Source organism: Carcharodon carcharias, chromosome 4 (genome assembly GCF_017639515.1).
Source record: "Carcharodon carcharias isolate sCarCar2 chromosome 4, sCarCar2.pri, whole genome shotgun sequence".
Lineage (NCBI taxonomy): Eukaryota > Metazoa > Chordata > Chondrichthyes > Lamniformes > Lamnidae > Carcharodon > Carcharodon carcharias.
Genome location: NC_054470.1, coordinates 193,926,065 through 193,950,932, shown reverse-complemented (window position 1 = coordinate 193,950,932; position 24,868 = coordinate 193,926,065).

The following is a 24,868-nucleotide window of genomic DNA, read 5'->3' as shown; positions in this document are numbered from 1 at the left end:
TGTCTCTCACTCTCGGGGAGATATCTTTACACTGACTGGTGTCCCTCCCTCTCGGGGAGATATCTGTACACTGACTGGTGTATCTCACTCCTGGTGAGATATCTTTACACTGACTGATGACTCTCACTCCTAGGGAGATATATGTACACTGACTGCTGTCTCTTCCACTCAGGGAGACATCTGTACACTGACAGGTGTCCCTCGCTCCTGGGGAGATATCCGCACACTGACTGGTGTCTCTCTCTCCTGGGAAGATATCTGTACATTGACAGGTGTCTATCCCAAGCGGGGTGATATCTGGACACTAACTGGTGTCTCTCCCTCCTAGGGAGACATCTGTACATTGACTGGTCTCTATCCCTCTCGGGGAGATATCTGTACACTGACTGGTGTCCCTCCCTCTCGGTGAGATAGCTGTACATTGACTGGTTTCTATCACTATCGGGGAGACATCTGTACACTGACTGGTGTCTCTCACTCCTAGGGAGATATGCGTAGATTGACTGGTCTCTATCCCAATCGGGGAGATATCTGTACACTGACTGGTGTCTCTCACTCCCGGGGGGATATCTGTACACTGACTGGTGTCTCACACTCCTGGGGTGATACTGTACACTGACTGGTCTCTCTCACTCCTAGGGAGATATCTGTACATTGACTGGTGTCTATCCCACTCGGGGAGATATCTGTACACTGACTGGTGTCTCTCACTCCCAGGGAGATATCTGTACACTGACTGGTGTCTCTCACTCTTGGGGAGATATCTGTACAATGACTGGTGTATCTCACTCCCGGGGACATATCTTTACTCTGACTGGTGTCTCTCCCTCTCGGAGAGATATCTGTACACTGACTGGTGTCTCTCACTTCTGGTGAGATATCTTTACACTGACTGGTGTCTCTCACTCCTAGGGAGATATCTATGCAATGACTGGTGTCTCTCCCTCTCGGGGAGACATCTGTGCACTGACTGGTGTCCCTCACTCCTGGGGAGATATCCGCACACTTACTTGTGTCTCTCACTCCTGGGGAGATATCTGTACACTGACTGGTGTCTCGCACTCCTAGCGAGATGTCTGTACATTGACTGATTTCTATCCCAATCGGGGAGATATCTGTACACTGACTGGTGTCTCTCACTCCTAGGGAATTATCTGTACATTGACTGGTGTCTGTCCCACAGGGGGGATATCTGTACACTGACTGGTGTGTCTCACTCCCGGGGGGATATCTGTACACTGACTGGTGTCTCTCACTCCTGGGGGGATACTGTACACTGACTGGTCTCTCTCACTCCTAGGGAGATATCTGTACATTGACTGGTGTCTATCCCACTCGGGGAGATATCTGTACACTGACTGGTGTCTCTCACTCCCGGGGAGATATCTGTAAACTGACTGGTGTCTCTCACTCCCGGGGAGATATCTGTACACTGAATGGTTTCTCTCACTCCGGGGGAGATATCTGTACACTGACTGGTGTATCTCCCTCTCAGGGAGATATCTGCACACTGACTGGAGTCTCTCAATCCTGGGGAATTATCTGAACACTGAATGGTATCTCTCACTCCTAGGGAGATATCTGATCAATGACTGGTGTCGCTAACTCTCGCGGAGATATCTGTACACTGACTGGTGTCTCTCGCTCCCAGGGAGACATCTGTACACTGAATGGTGTTTCTCACTCCCGGAGATATATGTACAATGACTGGTGTCTCTCACTCCCGGGGAGATATCTTTACTCTGACTGGTGTCTCTCCCTCTCGGAGAGATATCTGTACACTGACTGGTGTCTCTCAGTTCGGGTGAGATATCTTTACACTGACTGGTGTCTCTCACTCCTAGGGAGATATCTATGAAATGACTGGTGTCTATCCCTCTCGGGGAGACATCTGTACACTGACTGGTGTCTCTCACTCCCGGGGAGATCTATGTACACTTAGTGGTGACTCTCCCTCTCAGGTAGATATCTGTACACTGACTGGTGTCTCTCATTCCTGTGGAGATATCTGAACAATGACTGGTGTCACTCCCTCTCGGGGAGATATCTGTACACTGACTGGTGTCTCTCATTCCTAGGGAGATGTCTGTACATTGACTGATTTCTATCCCACTCGGGGAGATATCTGTACACTGACTGGTGTCTCTCACTCCTAGGGAGATGTCTGTACATTGACTGATTTCTATCCCACTCGGGGAGATATCTGTACACTGACTGGTGTCTCTCACTCCTAGAGAATTATCTGTACATTGACTGGTGTCTGTCCCACAGGGGAGATTTCTGTACACTGACTGGTGTGTCTCACTCCCGGGGGGATATCTGTACACTGACTGGTGTCTCTCACTCCCGGGGGGATATCTGTACACTGACTGGTGTCTCTCACTCCCGGGGGGATATCTGTACACTGATTGGTGTCTCTCACTCCTAGGGAGATATCTGTACACTGACTGGTGTCTATCCCACTCGGGGAGATATCTGTACACTGACTGGTGTCTCTCCCATTCGGGGAGATATCTGCACGCTGACTGGTGTCTCTCACCCCCCGAGAGATATCTGTACACTGACTGGTGTCTCTCACTCCCGGGGAGATATCTGTGAACTGACTGGTGTCTCTCCCTCTCAGGGAGATATCTGTACACTGACTGGTGTCTCTCAATCATGGGGAGATATGCGTACACTGACTGGTGTCTCTCACTCCGAGGGAGATATCTGAACAATGACTGGTGTCGCTCCCTCTCGGGGAGATATCTGTACACTGACTGGTGTCTCTCACTCCCGGGGAGATATCTGTAAACTGACTGGTGCCTCTCACTCCTGGTGAGATATCTTTACACTGACTGGTGTCTCTCATTCCTCGGGAGATATCTGTTCTCTGACTGCTGTCTCTCCCCCTCGTGGTGTCATCTGTACACTGACTGGTGTCCCTCACTCCTGGGGAGATATCCGCACACTGACTGGTGTCTCTCACTCCTGGGGAGATATCTGTACACTGACTGGTGTCTCTCACTTCCGGGGAGATATCTGTACACTGACTGGTGTCTGTCCCCCTCATGGAGATATCTGTATACTCACTGGTGTCTCTCACTCCTAGGCAGATATCTGAACAGTGACTGATGTCGCTCCCTCTCGGGGAGATATCTGTACACTGCCTGGTGTCTCTCACTCCCGGAGATATATGTACAATGACAGGTGTCTCTGACTCTCGGGGAGCTATCTTTACACTGACCGGTATCTCTCCCTCTCGGGGAGATACCTGTACATTGACTGGTGTATCTCACTCCTGGTGAGATATCTTTAAACTGACTGGTGTCTCTCTCTCCTGGCGAGATATCTATACATTGACAGGTGTCTCTCCCTCTTGGGGAGATAACTGTACACTGCCTGGTGTCTCTCACTCTCGGGGAGATATCTTTACACTGACTGGTGTCTCTCACTCCTCGGGAGATATCTGAACAATGACTGGTGTCGCTCCCTTCGGGGAGATATCTTTACACGGACTGGTGTCTCTCACTCCTAGGTAATAATCTGTACATTGACTGGTGTCTATTCCACTCGGGGAGATATCTGTAAACAGACTGCTGTCTTTCACTCCCGCGGGGATATCTGTACACTGACTGGTGTCTCTCATTCGCGGGGGGATATCTGTACACTGACAGGTGTCTCTCCTTCGTTTGGAGATAACTGTACACTGCCTGTTCTCTCTCACTCTCGGGGAGATATATGTACACTGACTGGTGTCTCTCCCTCTCAAGTAGATATCTGTACACGGACTGGTGTCTCTCACTCCTGGGGAGATACTATGCACTGACTGGTCTCTCTCACTCCTAGGGAGATATCTGTACATTGACTGGTGTCTATCCCACTCGGGGAGATATCTGTACACTGACTGGTGTCTCTCACTCCCAGGGAGATATCTGTAAACTGATTGGTGTCTCTCACTCCCGGGGAGATATCTGTAAACTGATTGGTGTCTCTCCCACTCGGGCAGATATCTGTACACTGACTGGTTTCTCTCTCTCCTGGGGAGATATCTGTACACTGACTGGTGTATCTCCCTCTCAGGGAGATATCTGTACACTGACTGGTGTCTCTCAATCCTGGGGAAATATCTGAACACTGAATGGTGTCTCTCACTCCTAGGGAGATATCTGATCAATGACTGGTGTCGCTCACTCTCGCGGAGATATCTGTACACTGACTGGTGTCACTCGCTCCCAGGGAGATATCTGTACACTGACTGGTGTTTCTCACTCCCGGAGATATATGTACAATGACTGGTGTCTCTCACTCCCGGGGAGATATCTTTACTCTGACTGGTGTCTCTCCCTCTCGGTGAGATATCTGTACATTGACAGGTTTCTATCACACTGGGGGAGACATCTGTACACTCCTCTCTCACTCCTAGGGAGATATGTGTAGATTGACTGGTCTCTATCCCAATCGGGGAGATATCTGTACACTGACTGGTGTCTCTCACTCCTAGGGAGATATGTGTAGATTGACTGGTCTCTATCCCAATCGGGGAGATATCTGTACACTGACTGGTGTCTCTCACTCCCGGGGGGATATCTGTACACTGACAGGTGTCTCTCACTCCTGGGGGGATACTGTACACTGACTGGTCTCTCTCACTCCTAGGTAGATATCTGTACATTGACTGGTGTCTATCCCACTCGGGGAGATATCTGTACACTTACTTGTGTCTCTCACTCCCGGGGAGATATCTGTACACTGACTGGTTTCTCTCACTCCTGGGGAGATATCTGTACACTGACTGGTCTATCTCCCTCTCAGGGAGATATCTGTACACTGACTGGAGTCTCTCAATCCTGGGGAGTTATCTGAACACTGAATGGTATCTCTCACTCCTAGGGAGATATCTGATCAATGACTGGTGTCGCTAACTCTCGCGGAAATATCTGTACACTGACTGGTGTCTCTCGCTCCCAGGGAGATATCTGTACACTGACTGGTGTTTCTCACTCCCGGATATATATGTACAATGACTGGTGTCTCTCACTCCCGGGGAGATATCTTTACTCTGACTGGTGTCTCTCCCTCTCGGCGAGATATCTGTACACTGACTGGTGTCTCTCACCTCTGGTGAGATATCTTTACGCTGACTGGTGTCTCTCACTCCTAGGGAGATATCTATGAAATGACTGGTGTCTCTCCCTCTCGGGGAGACATCTGTACACTGACTGGTGTCTCTCACTCCCGGGGAGATCTATGTACACTTAGTGGTGACTCTCCCTCTCAGGTAGATATCTGTACACTGACTGGTGTCTCTCAATCCTGGGGAGATATCTGTACACTGACTGATGTCTCTCATTCCTGTGGACATATCTGAACAATGACTGGTGTCGCTCCCCTCGGGGAGATATCTGTACACTGACTGGTGACTCTCACTCCTAGGGAGATGTCTGTACATTGACTGATTTCTATCCCACTCGGGGAGATATCTGTACACTGACTGGTGTCTCTCACTCCTAGGGAATTATCTGTACATTGACTGATGTCTGTCCCACAGGGGAGATTTCTGTACACTGACTGGTGTGTCTCACTCCCTGGGGGATATCTGTACACTGACTGGTGTCTCTCACTCCCGGGGGGATATCTGTACACTGACTGGTGTCTCTCACTCCCGGGGGGATATCTGTACACTGATTGGTGTCTCTCACTCCTAGGGAGATATCTGTACACTGACTGGTGTCTATCCCACTCGGGGAGATATCTGTACACTGACTGGTGTCTCTCCCATTCGGGGAGATATCTGCACGCTGACTGGTGTCTCTCACCCCCCGAGAGATATCTGTACACTGACTGGTGTCTCTCACTCCGGGGGAGATATCTGTACACTGACTGGTGTATCTCCCTCTCAGGGAGATATCTGTACACTGACTGGTGTCTCTCACTCCGGGGGAGATATCTGTACACTGACTGGTGTATCTCCCTCTCAGGGAGATATCTGTACACTGACTGGTGTCTCTCAATCCTGGGGAGATATCCGTACACTGACTGGTGTCTCTCACTCCGAGGGAGATATCTGAACAATGACTGGTGTCGCTCCCTCTCGGGGAGATATCTCTACACTGACTGGTGTCTCTCACTCCCGGGGAGATATCTGTAAACTGACTGGTGCCTCTCACTCCTGGTGAGATATCTTTACACTGACTGGTGTCTCTCATTCCTCGGGAGATATCTGTTCTCTGACTGCTGTCTCTCCCCCTCGTGGTGTCATCTGTACACTGACTGGTGTCCCTCACTCCTGGGGAGATATCCGCACACTGACTGGTGTCTCTCACTCCTGGGGAGATATCTGTACATTGACAGGTGTCTCCCACTCCCGGGGAGATATCTGTACACTGACTGGTGTCTCTCACCTCCGGGGAGATATCTGTACACTGACTGGTGTCTGTCCCCCTCAGGGAGATATCTGTACACTCACTGGTGTCTCTCACTCCCGGAGATATATGTACAATGACAGGTGTCTCTGACTCTCGGGGAGCTATCTTTACACTGACCGGTATCTCTCCCTCTCGGGGAGAGACCTGTACATTGACTGGTGTCTCTCTCTCCTGGCGAGATATCTGTACATTGACAGGTGTCTCTCCCTCTTGGGGAGATAACTGTACACTGCCTGGTGTCTCTCACTCTCGGGGAGATATCTTTACACTGACTGGTGTCTCTCACTCCTCGGGAGATATCTGAACAATGACTGGTGTCGCTCCCTTCGGGGAGATATCTTTACACGGACTGGTGTCTCTCACTCCTAGGTAATAATCTGTACATTGACTGGTGTCTATTCCACTCGGGGAGATATCTGTAAACAGACTGCTGTCTCTCACTCCCGGGGGGGTATCTGTACACAGACTGGTGTCTCTCATTCGCGGGGGGATATCTGTACACTGACAGGTGTCTCTCCTTCGTTTGGAGAAAACTGTACACTGCCTGTTCTCTCTCACTCTCGGGAGATATATGTACACTGACTGGTGTCTCTCCCTCTCAAGAAGATATCTGTACACGGACTGGTGTCTCTCACTCCTGGGGAGATACTGTACACTGACTGGTCTCTCTCACTCCTAGGGAGATATCTGTACACTGACTGGTGTCCCTCCCTCTCGGTGAGATATCTGTACACTGCCTGGTCTCTCTCACTCTCGGCGAGATATCTTTACACTGACTGGTGTCTCTCACTCCTAGGGAGATATCTGAACAATGACTGGTGTCACTCCCTCTCGGGGAGATGTCTTTACACTGACTGGTGTCTCTCGCTCCTAGTAATAATCTGTACATTGACTGGTGTCTATCCCACTCGGGGAGATATCTGTAAACAGACTGCTGTCTCTCACTCCCGGGGGGATATCTGTACACTGACTGGTGTCTCTCACTCGCGGGGGGATATCTGTACACTGACAGGTGTCTCTCCCTCTTTTGGAGATAACAGTACACTGCCTGTTCTCTCTCACTCTCTGGGAGATATCTGGACACTGACTGGTGTCTCTCACTCCCAGGGAGATATCTGTACACTGACTGGTGTCTCTCCCACTCGGGGAGATATCTGTACACTGACTGGTATCTCTCAATCCCGGGGAGATATCTGTACACTGACTGGTGTCTCTCCCTCTTTTGGAGATAACAGTACACTGCCTGTTCTCTCTCACTCTCGGAGAGATATATGTACAGTGACTGGTGTCTCTCACTCCCAGGGAGATATCTGTAACCTGACTGGTGTCTCTCCCACTCGGGGAGATATCTGTACACTGACTGGTGTCTCTCAATCCCGGGGAGATATCTGTACAATGACTGGTGTCTCTCCCCCTCAGGGAGATATCTGTAGACTCACTGGGGTCTCTCACTCCTGGGGAGATATCTGTACACTGAATGGTGTCTCTCACTCCTAGGCAGATATCTGAACAATGACTGATGTCGCTCCCTCTCGGGGAGATATCTGTACAGTGCCTGGTGTCTCTCACTCCAGGAGATATATGTACAATGACAGGTGTCTCTCACTCTCGGGGAGATATCTTTACACTGACTGGTGTCTCTCCCTCTCGGGGAGATATCTGGACACTGACTGGTGTATCTCACTCCTGGTGAGATATCTTTACACTGACTGATGACTCTCACTCCTAGGGAGATATATGTACACTGACTGCTGTCTCTTCCACTCAGGGAGACATCTGTACACTGACAGGTGTCCCTCGCTCCTGGGGAGATATCCGCACACTGACTGGTGTCTCTCTCTCCTGGGAAGATATCTGTACATTGACAGGTGTCTATCCCACGCGGGGTGATATCTGGACACTGACTGGTGTCTCTCCCTCCTAGGGAGACATCTGTACATTGACTGGTCTCTATCCCTCTCGGGGAGATATCTGTACACTGACTGGTGTCCCTCCCTCTCGGTGAGATAGCTGTACATTGACTGGTTTCTATCACTCTCGGGGAGACATCTGTACACTGACTGGTGTCTCTCACTCCAAGGGAGATATTTGTAGATTGACTGGTCTCTATCCCAATCGGGGAGATATCGGTGCACTGACTGGTGTCTCTCACTCCCGGGGGGATATCTGTACACTGACTGGTGTCTCTCACTCCTGGGGGGATACTGTACACTGACTGGTCTCTCTCACTCCTAGGGAGATATCTGTACATTGACTGGTGTCTATCCCACGCGGGGAGATATCTGTACACTGACTGGTGTCTCTCACTCCCGGGGAGATATCTGTACACTGACTGTTTTCTCTCTCTCCTGGAGAGATATCTGTACACTGACTGGTGTATCTCCCTCTCAGGGAGATATCTGTACACTGATTGGTGTTTCTCAATCCTGGGGAGATATCTGAACACTGACTGGTGTCGCTCACTCTCGCGGAGATATCTGTACACTGACTGGTGTCTCTCACTCCTAGGGAGATATCTGTACATTGACTGGTTTCTATCCCACTTGGGGAGATATCTGTACACTGACTGGTGTATCTCCCTCTCAGGGAGATATCTGTACACTGATTGGTGTTTCTCAATCCTGGGGAGATATCTGAACACTGACTGGTGTCGCTCACTCTCGCGGAGATATCTGTACACTGACTGGTGTCTCTCACTCCTAGGGAGATATCTGTACATTGACTGGTTTCTATCCCACTTGGGGAGATATCTGAACACTGACTGGTGTCGCTCACTCTCGCGGAGATATCTGTACACTGACTGGTGTCTCTCACTCCTAGGGAGATATCTGTACATTGACTGGTGTCTATCCCACGCGGGGAGATATCTGTACACTGACTGGTGTCTCTCGCTCACAGGGAGATATCTGTACACTAACTGGTGTTTCTCACTCCCAGAGATATATGTACAATGACTGGTGTCTCTCACTCCCGGGGAGAAATCTTTACTCTGAATGGTGTCTCTCCCTCTCTGAGAGATATCTGTACACTGACTGGTGTCTCTCACTTCTGGTGAGATATCTTTACACTGACTGGTGTCTCTCACTCCTAGGGAGATATCTATGAAATGACTGGTGTCTCTCCCTCTCGGGGAGACATCTGTACACTGACTGGTGTCCCTCATTCCCGGGGGGATATCTGTACACTGACTGGTGTCTCTCACTCCCGGGGAGATATCTTTACTCTGACTGGTGTCTCTCCCTCTCGGAGAGATATCCGCACACTTACTAGTGTCTCTCACTCCTGGGGAGATATCTGTACACTGACTGGTGTCTCTCACTCCCGGGGAGATCTATGTACACTTAGTGGTGTCTCTCCCTCTCAGGGAGATATCTGTACACTGACTGGTGTCTCTCAATCCTGGGGAGATATCTGTACACTGACTGATGTCTCTCATTCCTGTGGACATATCTGAACAATGACTGGTGTCGCTCCCTCTCGGGGAGATATCTGTACACTGACTGGTGTCTCTCACTCCTAGGGAGATATCTGTACATTGACTGGTTTCTATCCCACTTGGGGAGATATCTGTACACTGACTGGTGTCTCTCACTCCTAGGGAGATGTCTGTACATTGACTGATTTCTATCCCACTCGGGGAGATATCTGTACACTGACTGGTGTCTCTCACTCCTAGGGAATTATCTGTACATTGACTGGTGTCTGTCCCACAGGGGAGATTTCTGTACACTGACTGGTGTGTCTCACTCCCGGGTGGACATCTGTACACTGACTGGTGTCTCTCACTCCAGGGGGGATATCTGTACACTGATTGGTGTCTCTCACTCCTAGGGAGATATCTGTACACTGACTGGTGTATCTCCCTCTCAGGGAGATATCTGTACACTGACTCGTGTTTCTCAATCCTGGGGAGATATCTGAACACTGAATGGTGTCTCTCACTCCTAGGGCGATATCTGATCAATGACTGGTGTCGCTCACTCTTCCGGAGATATCTGTACACTGACTGGTGTCTCTCGCTCCCAGGGAGATATCTGTACACTGACTGGTGTTTCTCACTCCCGGAGATATATGTACAATGACTGATGTCTCTCACTCCCGGGGAGATATCTTTACTCTGACTGGTGTCTCTCCCTCTCGGAGAGATATCTGTACACTGACTGGTGTCTCTCACTTCTGGTGAGATATCTTTACACTGACTGGTGTCTCTCACTCCTAGGGAGATATCTATGAAATGACTGGTGTCTCTCCCTCTCGGACAGATATCTGTACACTGACTGGTGTCTCTCACTTCTGGTGAGATATCTTTACACTGACTGGTGTCTCTCACTCCTAGGGAGATATCTATGAAATGACTGGTGTCTCTCCCTCTCGGGGAGACATCTGTACACTGACTGTTGTCCCTCACTCCTGGGGGGATATCTGTACACTGACTGGTGTCTCTCACTCCCGGGGAGATATCTTTACTCTGACTGGTGTCTCTCCCTCTCGGAGAGATATCCGCACACTTACTGGTGTCTCTCACTCCTGGGGAGATATCTGTACACTGACTGGTGTCTCTCACTCCCGGGGAGATCTATGTACACTTAGTGGTGTCTCTCCCTCTCAGGGAGATATCTGTACACTGACTGGTGTCTCTCAATCCTGGGGAGATATCTGTACACTGACTGATGTCTCTCATTCCTAGGGGGATATCTGAACAATGACTGGTGTCACTCCCTCTCGGGGAGATATCTGTACGCTGACTGGTGTCTCTCAAACCTGGGGAGATATCTGTACACTGACTGATGTCCCTCATTCCTGTGGACATATCTGAAAAATGACTGATGTCGCTCCCTCTCGGGGAGATATCTGTACACTGACTGGTGTCTCTCATTCCCGGGGGGATATCTGTACACTGACTGGTGTCTCTCACTCCTGGGGGGATACTGTACACTGACTGGTCTCTCTCACTCCTAGGTAGATATCTGTACATTGACTGGTGTCTATCGCACTCGGGGAGATATCTGTACACTGACTGGTGTCTCTCACTCCCGGGGAGATATCTGTAAACTGACAGGTGTCTCTCCCACTCGGGCAGATATCTGTACACTGACTGGTGTATCTCCCTCTCAGGGAGATATCTCTACACTGACTGGTGTTTCTCAATCCTGGGGAGATATCTGAACACTGAATGGTGTCTCTCACTCCTAGGGCGATATCTGATCAATGACTGGTGTCGCTCACTCTCGCGGAGATATCTGTACACTGACTGGTGTCTCTCGCTCCCAGGGAGATATCTGTACACTGACTGGTGTTTCTCACTCCCGGAGATATATGTACAATGACTTGTGTCTCTCACACCCGGGGAGATATCTTTACTCTGACTGGTGTCTCTCCCTCTCGGAGAGATATCTGTACACTGACTGGTGTCTCTCAATTCTGGTGAGATATCTTTACACTGACTGGTGTCTCTCACTCCTAGGGAGATATCTATGAAATGACTGGTGTCTCTACCTCTCGGGGAGACATCTGTACACTGACTGGTGTCCCTCACTCCCGGGGGGATATCTGTACACTGACTGGTGTCTCTCCCTCCCGGGGAGATATCTTTACTCTGACTGGTGTCTCTCCCTCTCGGAGATATATCCGCACACTTACTGGTGTCTCTCACTCCTAGGGAGATATCTATGAAATGACTGGTGTCTCTACCTCTCGGGGAGACATCTGTACACTGACTGGTGTCCCTCACTCCCGGGGGGATATCTGTACACTGACTGGTGTCTCTCCCTCCCGGGGAGATATCTTTACTCTGACTGGTGTCTCTCCCTCTCGGAGATATATCCGCACACTTACTGGTGTCTCTCACTCCTGGGGAGAAAACTGTACACTGACTGGTGTCTCTCACTCCCGGGGAGATCTATGTACACTTAGTGGTGTCTCTCCCTCTCAGGGAGATATCTGTACACTGACTGGTGTCTCTCAATCCTGGGGAGATATCTGTACACTGACTGATGTCTCTCATTCCTGTGGACATATCTGAACAATGACTGGTGTCGCTGCCTCTCGGGGAGATATCTGTACACTGACTGGTGTCTCTCACTCCCGGGGAGATATCTGTACACTGACTGGTGTCTATCACACTCGGGGAGATATCTGTACACTGACTGGTGTCTCTCCCATTCGGGGAGATATCTGCATACTGACTGGTGTCTCTCACTCCCCGAGAGATATCTGTACACTGACTGGTGTCTCTCACTCCCGGGGAGATATCTGTAAACTGACTGGCGCCTCTCACTTCTGGTGAGATATCTTTACACTGACTGGTGTCTCTCACTCCTCGGGAGATATCTGTTCTCTGACTGCTGTCTCTCCCCCTCGTGGTGTCATCTGTACACTGACTGGTGTCCCTCACTCCTGGGGAGATATCCGCACACTGACTGGTGTCTCTCACTCCTGGGGAGATATCTGTACATTGACTGGTGTCTATCCCACTCGGGGAGATATCTGTACACTGACTGGTGTCTCTCACTCCCGGGGAGATATCTGTACACTGACTGGTGTCTCTCACTCCCGGGGAGATATCTGTACAATGACTGGTGTCAGTCCCCCTCAGAGAGATATCTGTACACTCACTGGTGTCTCTCACTTCCGGGGAGATATCTGTACACTGACTGGTGTCTGTCCCCCTCAGGGAGATATCAGTACACTCACTGGTGTCTCTCACTCCTAGGCAGATGTCTGAACAGTGACTGATGTCGCTCCCTCTCGGGGAGATATCTGTACACTGCCTGGTGTCTCTCACTCCCGGAGATATATGTACAATGACAGGTGTCTCTCACTCTCGGGGAGCTATCTTTACACTGACTGGTGTCTCTCCCTCTCGGGGTGATATCTGTACACTGACTGGCGTATCTCACTCCTGGTGAGATATCTTTAAACTGACTGGTGTCTCTCTCTCCTGGCGTGATATCTGTACATTGACAGGTGTCTATCCCACTCGGGGAGATATCTGGACACTGACTGGTGTCCCTCACTCTCGGTGAGATATCTGTATGTTGAAAGGTTTCTATCACTCTCGGGGAGACGTCTGTACACTGACTGGTGTCTCTCACTCTTAGGTAGATATGTGTACATTGACTGTTCTCTGTCCCAATCGTTGAGATATCTGTACACTGACTGGTGTCCCTCCCTCTCAGTGAGATATCTGTACGTTGACTGGTTTCTATCACTCTCGGGGAGACATCTGTACACTGACTGGAGTCTCTCACTCTTGGGTAGATATCTGTACATTGACTGGTGTCTATCCCACTTGGGGAGATATCTGTACACTGACTGGTGTCCCACCCTCTCGGTGAGATATCTGTACGTGACTGGTTTCTATCACTCTCGGGGAGACATCTGTACACTGACTGGTGTCTCTCACTCCTAAGTAGATATGTGTACATTGACTGGTCTCTATCCCAATCGGGGAGATATCTGTACACTGACTGGTGTCTCTCACTCCCGGGGGGGATATCTGTACTCTGACTGGTGTCTCTCACTCCTAGGGAAATATCTGTACATTGACTGGTGTCTATCCCACTCGGCGAAATATCTGTAGACTGACTGGTGTCTCTCCCTCTTGGTGAGATAACTGTACACAGCCTGGTGTCTCTCACTCTCGGGGAGATATCTTTACACTGACTGATGTCTCTCACTCCTCGGGAGATATCTGAACAATGATTGGTGTCGCTCCCTTCGGGGAGATGTCTTTACACTGACTGGTGTCTCTCACTCCTAGGTAATAATCTGTACATTGACTTGTGTCTATTCCACTCGGGGAGATATCTGTAAACAGACTGCTGTCTCTCACTCCCGGGGGGATATCTGTACACTGACTGGTGTCTCTCATTCGCGGGGGGATATCTGTACACTGACTAGTGTCTCTCACTCCTGGGGGGATATCCGCACACTGACTAGTGTCTCTCTCTCCTGGGAAGATATCTGTACATTGACAGGTGTCTATCCCACGCGGGGTGATATCTGGACACTGACTGGTGTCTCTCCCTCCTAGGGAGACATCTGTACATTGACTGGTCTCTATCCTTCTCGGGGAGATATCTGTACACTGACTGGTGTCCCTCCCTCTCGGTGAGATAGCTGTACATTGACTGGTTTCTATCACTCTCGGGGAGACATCTGTACACTGACTGGTGTCTCTCACTCCAAGGGAGATATTTGTAGAATGACTGGTCTCTATCCCAATCGGGGAGATATCGGTGCACTGACTGGTGTCTCTCACTCCCGGGGGGATATCTGTAAACTGACTGGTGTCTCTCCCACTCGGGCAGATATCTGTACACTGCCTGGTGTCTCTCACTCCCGGAGATATATGTACAATGACAGGTGTCTCTCACTTTCGGGGAGCTATCTTTACACTGACTGGTGTCTCTCCCTCTCGGGGAGATATCTGTACACTGACTGGCGTATCTCACTCCTGGTGAGATATCTTTAAACTGACTGGTGTCTCTCTCTCCTGGCGAGATATCTGTACATTGACAGGTGTCTATCCCACTCGGGGAGACATCTGTACACTGACTGGTGTCTCTCACTCTTAGGTAGATATGTGTACATTGACTGTTCTCTATCCCAATCGTTGAGATATCTGTACACTGACTGGTGTCTCTCACTCTTGGGTAGATATCTGTACATTGACTGGTGTCTATCCCACTCGGGGAGATATCTGTACACTGACTGGTGTCCCACCCTCTCGGTGAGATATCTGTACGTTGACTGGTTTCTAGCACTCTCTGGGAGACATCTGTACACTGACTGGTGTCTCTCACTCCTAAGTAGATATGTGTACATTGACTGGTCTCTATCCCAATCGGGGAGATATCTGTACACTGACTGGTGTCTCTCACTCCCGGGGGGTTATCTGTACTCTGACTGGTGTCTCTCACTCCTAGGGAAATATCTGTACATTGACTGGTGTCTATCCCACTCGGCGAAATATCTGTACACTGACAGGTGTCTCTCCCTCTTGGGGAGATAACTGTACACTGCCTGGTGTCTCTCACTCTCGGGGAGATATCTTTACGCAGACTGATGTCTCTCACTCCTCGGGAGATATCTGAGCAATGACTGGTGTCGCTCCCTTCGGGGAGATGTCTTTACACTGACTGGTGTCTCTCACTCCTAGGTAATAATCTGTACATTGACTGGTGTCTATTCCACTCGGGGAGATATCTGTAAACAGACTGCTGTCTCTCACTCCCGGGGGGATATCTGTACACTGACTGGTGTCTCTCATTCGCGGGGGGATATCTGTACACTGACTGGTGTCTCTCACTCCTGGGGGGATATCCGCACACTGACTAGTGTCTCTCTCTCCTGGGAAGATATCTGTACATTGACAGGTGTCTATCCCACGCGGGGTGATATCTGGACACTGACTGGTGTCTCTCCCTCCTAGGGAGACATCTGTACATTGACTGGTCTCTATCCCTCTCGGGGAGATATCTGTACACTGACTGGTGTCCCTCCCTCTCGGTGAGATAGCTGTACATTGACTGGTTTCTATCACTCTCGGGGAGACATCTGTACACTGACTGGTGTCTCTCACTCCAAGGGAGATATTTGTAGATTGACTGGTCTCTATCCCAATCGGGGAGATATCGGTGCACTGACTGGTGTCTCTCACTCCCGGGGGGATATCTGTACACTGACTGGTGTCTCTCACTCCTGGGGGGATACTGTACACTGACTGGTCTCTCTCACTCCTAGGGAGATATCTGTACATTGACTGGCGTCTATCCCACTCGGGGAGATACCTGTACACTGACTGGTGTCTCTCACTCCCGGGGAGATATCTGTAAACTGACTGGTGTCTCTCCCACTCGGGCAGATATCTGTACACTGACTGGTGAATCTCCCTCTCAGGGAGATATCTGTACACTGACTGGTGAATCTCCCTCTCAGGGAGATATCTGTACACTGATTGGTGTTTCTCAATCCTGGGGAGATATCTGAACACTGACTGGTGTCTCTCACTCCCGGGGAGATATCTTTACTCTGACTGGTGTCTCTCCCTCTCGGAGAGATATCCGCACACTTACTAGTGTCTCTCACTCCTGGGGAGATATCTGTACACTGACTGATGTCTCTCATTCCTGTGGACATACCTGAACAATGACTGGTGTCGCTCCCTCTCGGGGAGATATCTGTGCACTGACTGGTGTCTCTCACTCCCGGGGGGATATCTGTACACTGACTGGTGTCTCTCACTCCTGGGGGGATACTGTACACTGACTGGTCTCTCTCACTCCTAGGGAGATACCTGTACATTGACTGGTGTCTATCCCACTCGGGGAGATATCTGTACACTGACTGGTGTCTCTCACTCCCGGGGAGATATCTGTAAACTGACAGGTGTCTCTCCCACTCGGGCAGATATCTGTACACTGACTGGTGTATCTCCCTTTCAGGGAGATATCTGTACACTGACGGGTGTTTCTCAATCCTGGGGAGATATCTGAACACTGAATGGTGTCTCTCACTCCTAGGGCGATATCTGATCAATGACTGGTGTCGCTCACTCTCGCGGAGATATCTGTACACTGACTGGTGTCTCTCGCTCCCAGGGAGATATCTGTACACTGACTGGTGTTCCTCACTCACGGAGATATATGTACAATGACTGGTGTCTCTCACTCCCGGGGAGATATCTTTACTCTGACTGGTGTCTCTCCCTCTCGGAGAGATATCTGTACACTGACTGGTGTCTCTCACTTCTGGTGAGATGTCTTTACACTGACTGGTGTCTCTCACTCCTAGGGAGATATCTGTGCAATGACTGGTGAATCTCCCTCTCGGGGAGACATCTGTACACTGACTGGTGTCCCTCACTCCTGGGGAGATATTCGCACACTTACTGGTGTCTCTCACTCCTGGGGAGATATCTGTACACTGACTGGTGTCTCTCACTCCCGGGGAGATCTATGTACACTTAGTGGTGTCTCTCCCTCTCAGGGAGATATCTGTACACTGACTGGTGTCTCTCAATCCTGGGGAGATATCTGTACACTGACTGATGTCTCTCATTCCTGTGGACATATCTGAACAATGACTGGTGTCGCTCCCTCTCGGGGAGATATCTGTACACTGACTGGTGTCTCTCCCTCTCGGGGAGATATCTGTACACTGACTGGTGTCTCTCACTCCTAGGGAGATATCTGTACATTGACTGGTTTCTATCCCACTTGGGGAGATATCTGTACACTGACTGGTGTCTCTCACTCCCGGGGAGATATCAGTACACTGACTGGTGTCTCTCACTCCTAGGGAATTATCTGTACATTGACTGGTGTCTGTCCCACAGGGGAGATATCTGTACACTGACTGGTGTGTCTCACTCCCGGGTGGACATCTGTACACTGACTGGTGTCTCTCACTTCAGGGGGGATATCTGTACACTGACTGGTGTCTCTCACTCCTAGGGAGATATCTGTACACTGACTGGTGTATCTCCCTCTCAGGGAGATATCTGCACACTGACTCGTGTTTCTCAATCCTGGGGAGATATCTGAACACTGACTGGTGTCTCACAATCCTGGGGAGATATCTGAACACTGGATGGTGTCTCTCACTCCTAGGGCGATATCTGATCAATGACTGGTGTCGCTCACTCTCGCGGAGATATCTGTACACTGACTGGTGTCTCTCGCTCCCAAGGAGATATCTGTACACTGACTGGTGTTTCTCACTCCCGGAGATATATGTACAATGACTGGTGTCTCTCACTCCCGGGGAGATATCTTTACTCTGACTGGTGTCTCTCCCTCTCGGAGAGATATCTGTACACTGACTGGTGTCTCTCACTTCTGGTGAGATATCTTTACACTGACTGGTGTCTCTCACTCCTAGGGAGATATCTATGAAATGACTGGTGTCTCTCCCTCTCGGGGAGACATCTGTACACTGACTGGTGTCCCTCACTCCTGGGGGGATATCTGTACACTGACTGGTGTCTCTCACTCCCGGGGAGATATCTTTACTCTGACTGGTGTCTCTCCCTCTCGGAGAGATATCCGCACACTTACTAGTGTCTCTCACTCCTGGGGAGATATCCGCACACTTACTAGTGTCTCTCACTCCTGGGGAGATATCTTTACACTGACTTTTGTGCCTCACTCCTAGGGAGATATCTGAACAATGACTGGTGTCTCTCACTCCCGGGGAGATATCTTTACTCTGACTGGTGTCTCTCCCTCTCGGAGAGATATCCGCACACTTACTAGTGTCTCTCACTCCTGGGGAGATATCCGTACACTGACTGGTGTCTGTCACTCCTAGGGAGATATCTGAACAATGACTGGTGTCGCTCCCACTCGGGGAGATATCTGTACACTGACTGGTGTCTCTCACTCCCGGGGAGATATCTGTAAACTGACTGGCGCCTCTCACTTCTGGTGAGATATCTTTACACTGACTGGTGTCTCTCACTCCTCGGGAGATATCTGTTCTCTGACTGCTGTCTCTCCCCCTCGTGGTGTCATCTGTACACTGACTGGTGTCCCTCACTCCTGGGGAGATATCCGCACACTGACTGGTGTCTCGCACTCCTGGGGAGATATCTGTACATTGACAGGTGTCTATCACTCTCGGGGTGATATCTGGACACTGACTGGTGTCTCTCACTCCCGGGGAGATATCTGTAAACTGACTGGTGTCTCTCACTCCCGGGGAGATATCTGTACACTGACTGGTGTCTGTCCCCCTCAGGGAGATATCTGTACACTGACTGGTGTCTCTCACTCCTAGGCAGATGTCTGAACAGTGACTGATGTCGCTCCCTCTCGGGGAGATATCTGTACACTGCCTGGTGTCTCTCACTCCTAGGCAGATGTCTGTACACTGCCTGGTGTCTCTCACTCCCGGAGATATATGTACAATGACAGGTGTCTCTCACTCTCGGGGAGCTATCTTTACACTGACCGGTATCTCTCCCTCTCGGGGAGATATCTGTACACTGGCTGGCGTATCTCACTCCTGGTGAGATATCTTTAAACTGACTGGTGTCTCTCTCTCCTGGCGAGATATCTGTACATTGACAGGTGTCTATCCCACTCGGGGAGATATCTGGACAGTGACTGGTGTCCCTCCCTCTCGGTGAGATATCTGTACGTTGACTGGTTTCTATCACTCTTGGGGAGACATCTGTACACTGACTGGTGTCTCTCACTCCTAGGTAGATATGTGTACATTGACTGGTCTCTATCCCAATCGGGGAGATATCTGTACACTGACTTGTGTCTCTCACTCCCGGGGGGGATATCTGTACACTGACTGGTGTCTCTCACTCCCGGGGGGATATCTGTACACTGACTGGTGTCTCTCCCTCCCGGGGGGATATCTGTACACTGACTGGTGTCTCTCACTCCTGGGGGGATACTGTACACTGACTGGTCTCTCTCACTCCCAGGGAGATATCTGTACATTGACTGTTGTCTATCCGACTCGGGGAGATATCTGTACACTGACTGGTGTCTCTCACTCCCAGGGAGATATCTGTACACTGACTGGTGTCTCTCACTCCTGGGGAGATATCTGTACATTGACTGGTGTCTCTCCCACTCGGGCAGATATCTGTACACTGAATGGTGTCTCTCACTCCCAGGGAGATATCTGAACAATGACTGGTGTCGCTCACTCTCGGGGAAATATCTGTACACTGACTGGTGTCTCTCGCTCCCAGGGAGATATCTGTACACTGACTGGCGTTTCTCACTCCCGGAGATATATGTACAATGACTGGTGTCTCTCACTCCCGGGGAGATATCTTTACTCTGACTGGTGTCTCTCCCTCTCGGAGAGATATCTGTACACTGACTGGTGTCTCTCACTCCTGGTGAGATATCTTTACACTGACTGGTGTCTCTCACTCCTAGGGAGATATCTGTGCAATGACTGGTGTCTCTCCCTCTCGGAGAGATATCTGTAAACTGACTGGTGCCTCTCTTTCCTGGTTGAGATATCTTTACACTGACTGGTGTCTCTCACTCCTCGGGAGATATCACTTCTCTGACTTCTGTCTCTCCCTCTCGTGGTGACATCTGTACACTGACTGGTATCCCTCACTCCTGGGGAGATATCCGCACACTGACTGGTGTCTCTCACTCCTGGGGAGATATCTGTACACTGGCTGGTGTCTATCCATCTCGGGGAGATATCTTTAAACTGACTGGTGTCTCTCCCACTCGGGAAGATATCTGTACACTGGCTGGTGTCTCTCAATCCCGGGGAGATATCTGTACACTGACTGGTGTCTCTCACTCCGGGGGAGATATCTGTACACTGACTGGTGTCTCTCCCCCTCAGGGAGATATCTGTACACTCACTGGTGTCTCTCACTCCTGGGGAGATACCTGTACACTGACTGGTGTTTCTCACTCCTAGGGAGATATCTGAACAATGACTGGTGTCGCTCCCTCTCGGGGATATATCTGTACACTGCCTGGTGTCTCTCACTCCCAGGGAGAAATCTGTACACTGACTGGTGCCTCTCACTCCCGGAGATATATGTACAATGACAGGTGTCTCTCACTCCCGGGGAGATATCTGGACACTGACTTGTGTCCCTCCCTCTCGGTGAGATATCTGTACATTGACTGGTGTCTATCTCTCTCGGGGAGACATCTGTACACTGACTGTTGTCTCTCACTCCTTGGGAGATATGTGTACATTGACTGGTCTCTATCCCACTCGGGGAGATATCTGTACACTGACTGGTGTCTCTCACTCCTGGGGGGATATCTGTACACTGACTGGTGTCTCTCACTCCTACTGAGATATCTGTACATTGAGAGGTGTCTATCCCACTCGGGGAGATATCTGGACACTGACTTGTGTCCCTCCCTCTCGGTGAGATTTCTGTACATTGACTGGTGTCTATCTCTCTCGGGGAGAGATCTGTGCACTGACTGTTGTCTCTCACTCCTTGGGAGATATGTGTACATTGACTGGTGTCTATCCCACTCGGGGAGATATCTGTACACTGACTGTTTGTCTCACTCCCGGGCAGATATCTGTACACTGACTGGTGTCTCTCACTCCTGGGGAGATATCTGTACACTGACTGGTGTCTCTCCCTCTCAGGGAGATATCTGTACACTGAATGGTGTCTCTCACTCCTGGGGTGATATCTGTACACTGACTGGTGTCTCTCCCTCTCAGGGAGATATCTGTACACTGACTGTTGTCTCTCACTCCTAGGAAGATATCTGAACAATGACTGGTGTCGCACCCTCTCGGGGAGATATCTGTACACTGACTGGTGTCTCTCACTCCCGGGGAGATACCTGTACACTGACTGGTTTCTCTCACTCCCGGAGATATATGTACAATGACTGGTGTCTCTCAATCCCAGCGAGATATCTTTACATTGACTGGTGTCTCTCCCTCTCGGGGAGTCATCTGTACACTGACTGGTGTCCCTCACTCCTGGGGAGATATCCGCACACTTACTGGTTTCTCTCACTCCTGGGGAGATATCTGTGCATTGACAGCTGTCTATCCCTCTTGGGGAGATATCTGGACACTGACAGGTGTCTCTCACTCCTGGGGAGATATCTGTGCATTGACAGCTGTCTATCCCTCTCGGGGAGATATCTGTACACTGACTGGTGTCTCTCACTCCCAGGGAGATATCTGTAACCTGACTGGTGTCTCTCCCACTCGGGGAGATATCGGTACACTGACTGTTGTCTCTCGCTCCCGGGGAGATATCTGTAACTGACTGGTGTCTCTCAATCCCGGGGAGATATCTGTACATTGACGTGTGTCTCTCCCTCTCACAGAGATATCTGTACACGGACTGGTGTCTCTCACTCCTGGGGAGATATCTGTACACTGACTGGTGTCTCTCACTCCCGGGGAGATACCTGTACACTGCCTGGTTTCTCTCACTCCCGGAGATATATGTACAATGACTGGTGTCTCTCACTCCCGGGGAGTTATCTTTACTCTGACTGGTGTCTCTCCCTCTCGGAGAGATATCTGTACACTGACTGGTGTCTCTCACTCCTGGTGAGATATCTTTACACTGACTGGTGTCTCTCACTCCTAGGGAGATATCTGTGCACTGACTGGTGTCTCTCCCTCTCGGAGAGATATCTGTAAACTGACTGGTGCCTCTCTTTCCTGGTTGAGATATCTTTACACTGACTGGTGTCTCTCACTCCTCGGGAGATATCACTTCTCTGACTTCTGTCTCTCCCTCTCGTGCTGACATCTGTACACTGACTGGTATCCCTCACTCCTGGGGAGATATCCGCACACTGACCGGTGTCTCTCACTCCTGGGGAGATATCTGTACATTGACAAGTGTCTATCCATCTCGGGGAGATATCTTTAAACTGACTGGTGTCTCTCCCACTCGGGAAGATATCTGTACACTGGCTGGTGTCTCTCAATCCCAGGGAGATATCTGTACACTGACTGGTGTCTCTCACTCCCGGGGAGATATCTGTACACTGACTGGTGTCTGTCCCCCTCAGGGAGATATCTGTACACTCACTGGTGTGTCTCACTCCTGGGGAGATACCTGTACACTGACTGGTGTTTCTCACTCCTAGGGAGATATCTGAACAATGACTGGTGTCGCTCCCTCTCGGGGATATATCTGTACACTGCCTGGTGTCTCTCACTCCCAGGGAGAAATCTGTACACTGACTGGTGCCTCTCACTCCCGGAGATATATGTACAATGACAGGTGTCTCTCACTCCCGGGGAGATATCTGTACACTGACTGGTGTATTTCAGTACTGGTGAGATATATTTACACTGACTGGTTTCTGTCACTCCTAGTGAGATATCTGCACAATGACTGCTGTCTCTTCCACTCAGGGAGACATCTGTACACTGACTGGTGTCCCTCATTCCTGGGGAGATATCCGCACACTGACTGGTGTCTCTCACTCCTGGGGAGATATCTGTACATTGAGAGCTGTCTATCCCACTCGGGGAGATATCTGGACACTGACTTGTGTCCCTCCCTCTCGGTGAGATATCTGTACATTGACTGGTGTCTATCTCTCTCGGGGAGACATCTGTACACTGACTGTTGTCTCTCACTCCTTGGGAGATATGTGTACATTGACTGGTCTCTATCCCACTCGGGGAGATATCTGTACACTGACTGGTGTCTCTCACTCCTGGGGGGATATCTGTACACTGACTGGTGTCTCTCACTCCTACTGAGATATCTGTACATTGAGAGGTGTCTATCCCACTTGGGGAGATATCTGGACACTGACTTGTGTCCCTCCCTCTCGGTGAGATATCTGTACATTGACTGGTGTCTATCTCTCTCGGGGAGAGATCTGTACACTGACTGTTGTCTCTCACTCCTTGGGAGATATGTGTACATTGACTGGTCTCTATCCCACTCGGGGAGATATCTGTAAACTGACTGGTGTCTCTCACTCCTGGGGGGATATCTGTACACTGACTGGTGTCTCTCACTCCCGGGGAGATATCTTTACTCTGACTGGTGTCTCTCCCTCTCGGAGAGATATCCGCACACTTACTAGTGTCTCTCACTCCTGGGGAGATATCCGTACACTGACTGGTGTCTGTCACTCCTAGGGAGATATCTGAATAATGACTGGTGTCGCTCCCACTCGGGGAGATATCTGTACACTGACTGGTGTCTCTCACTCCCGGGGAGATATCTGTAAACTGACTGGCGCCTCTCACTTCTGGTGAGATATCTTTACACTGACTGGTGTCTCTCACTCCTCGGGAGATATCTGTTCTCTGACTGCTGTCTCTCCCCCTCGTGGTGTCATCTGTACACTGACTGGTGTCCCTCACTCCTGGGGAGATATCCGCACACTGACTGGTGTCTCGCACTCCTGGGGAGATATCTGTACATTGACAGGTGTCTATCACTCTCGGGGTGATATCTGGACACTGACTGGTGTCTCTCACTCCCGGGGAGATATCTGTAAACTGACTGGTGTCTCTCCCACTCGGGGAGATATCTGTACACTGACTGGTGTCTCTCACTCCCGGGGAGATATCTGTACACTGACTGGTGTCTGTCCCCCTCAGGGAGATATCTGTACACTCACTGGTGTCTCTCACTCCTAGGCAGATGTCTGAACAGTGACTGATGTCGCTCCCTCTCGGGGAGATATCTGTACACTGCCTGGTGTCTCTCACTCCCGGAGATATATGTACAATGACAGGTGTCTCTCACTCTCGGGGAGCTATCTTTACACTGACCGGTATCTGTACACTGGTTGGCGTATCTCACTCCTGGTGAGATATCTTTAAACTGACTGGTGTCTCTCTCTCCTGGCGAGATATCTGTACATTGACAGGTGTCTATCCCACTCGGGGAGATATCTGGACAGTGACTGGTGTCCCTCCCTCTCGGTGAGATATCTGTACGTTGACTGGTTTCTATCACTCTTGGGGAGACATCTGTACACTGA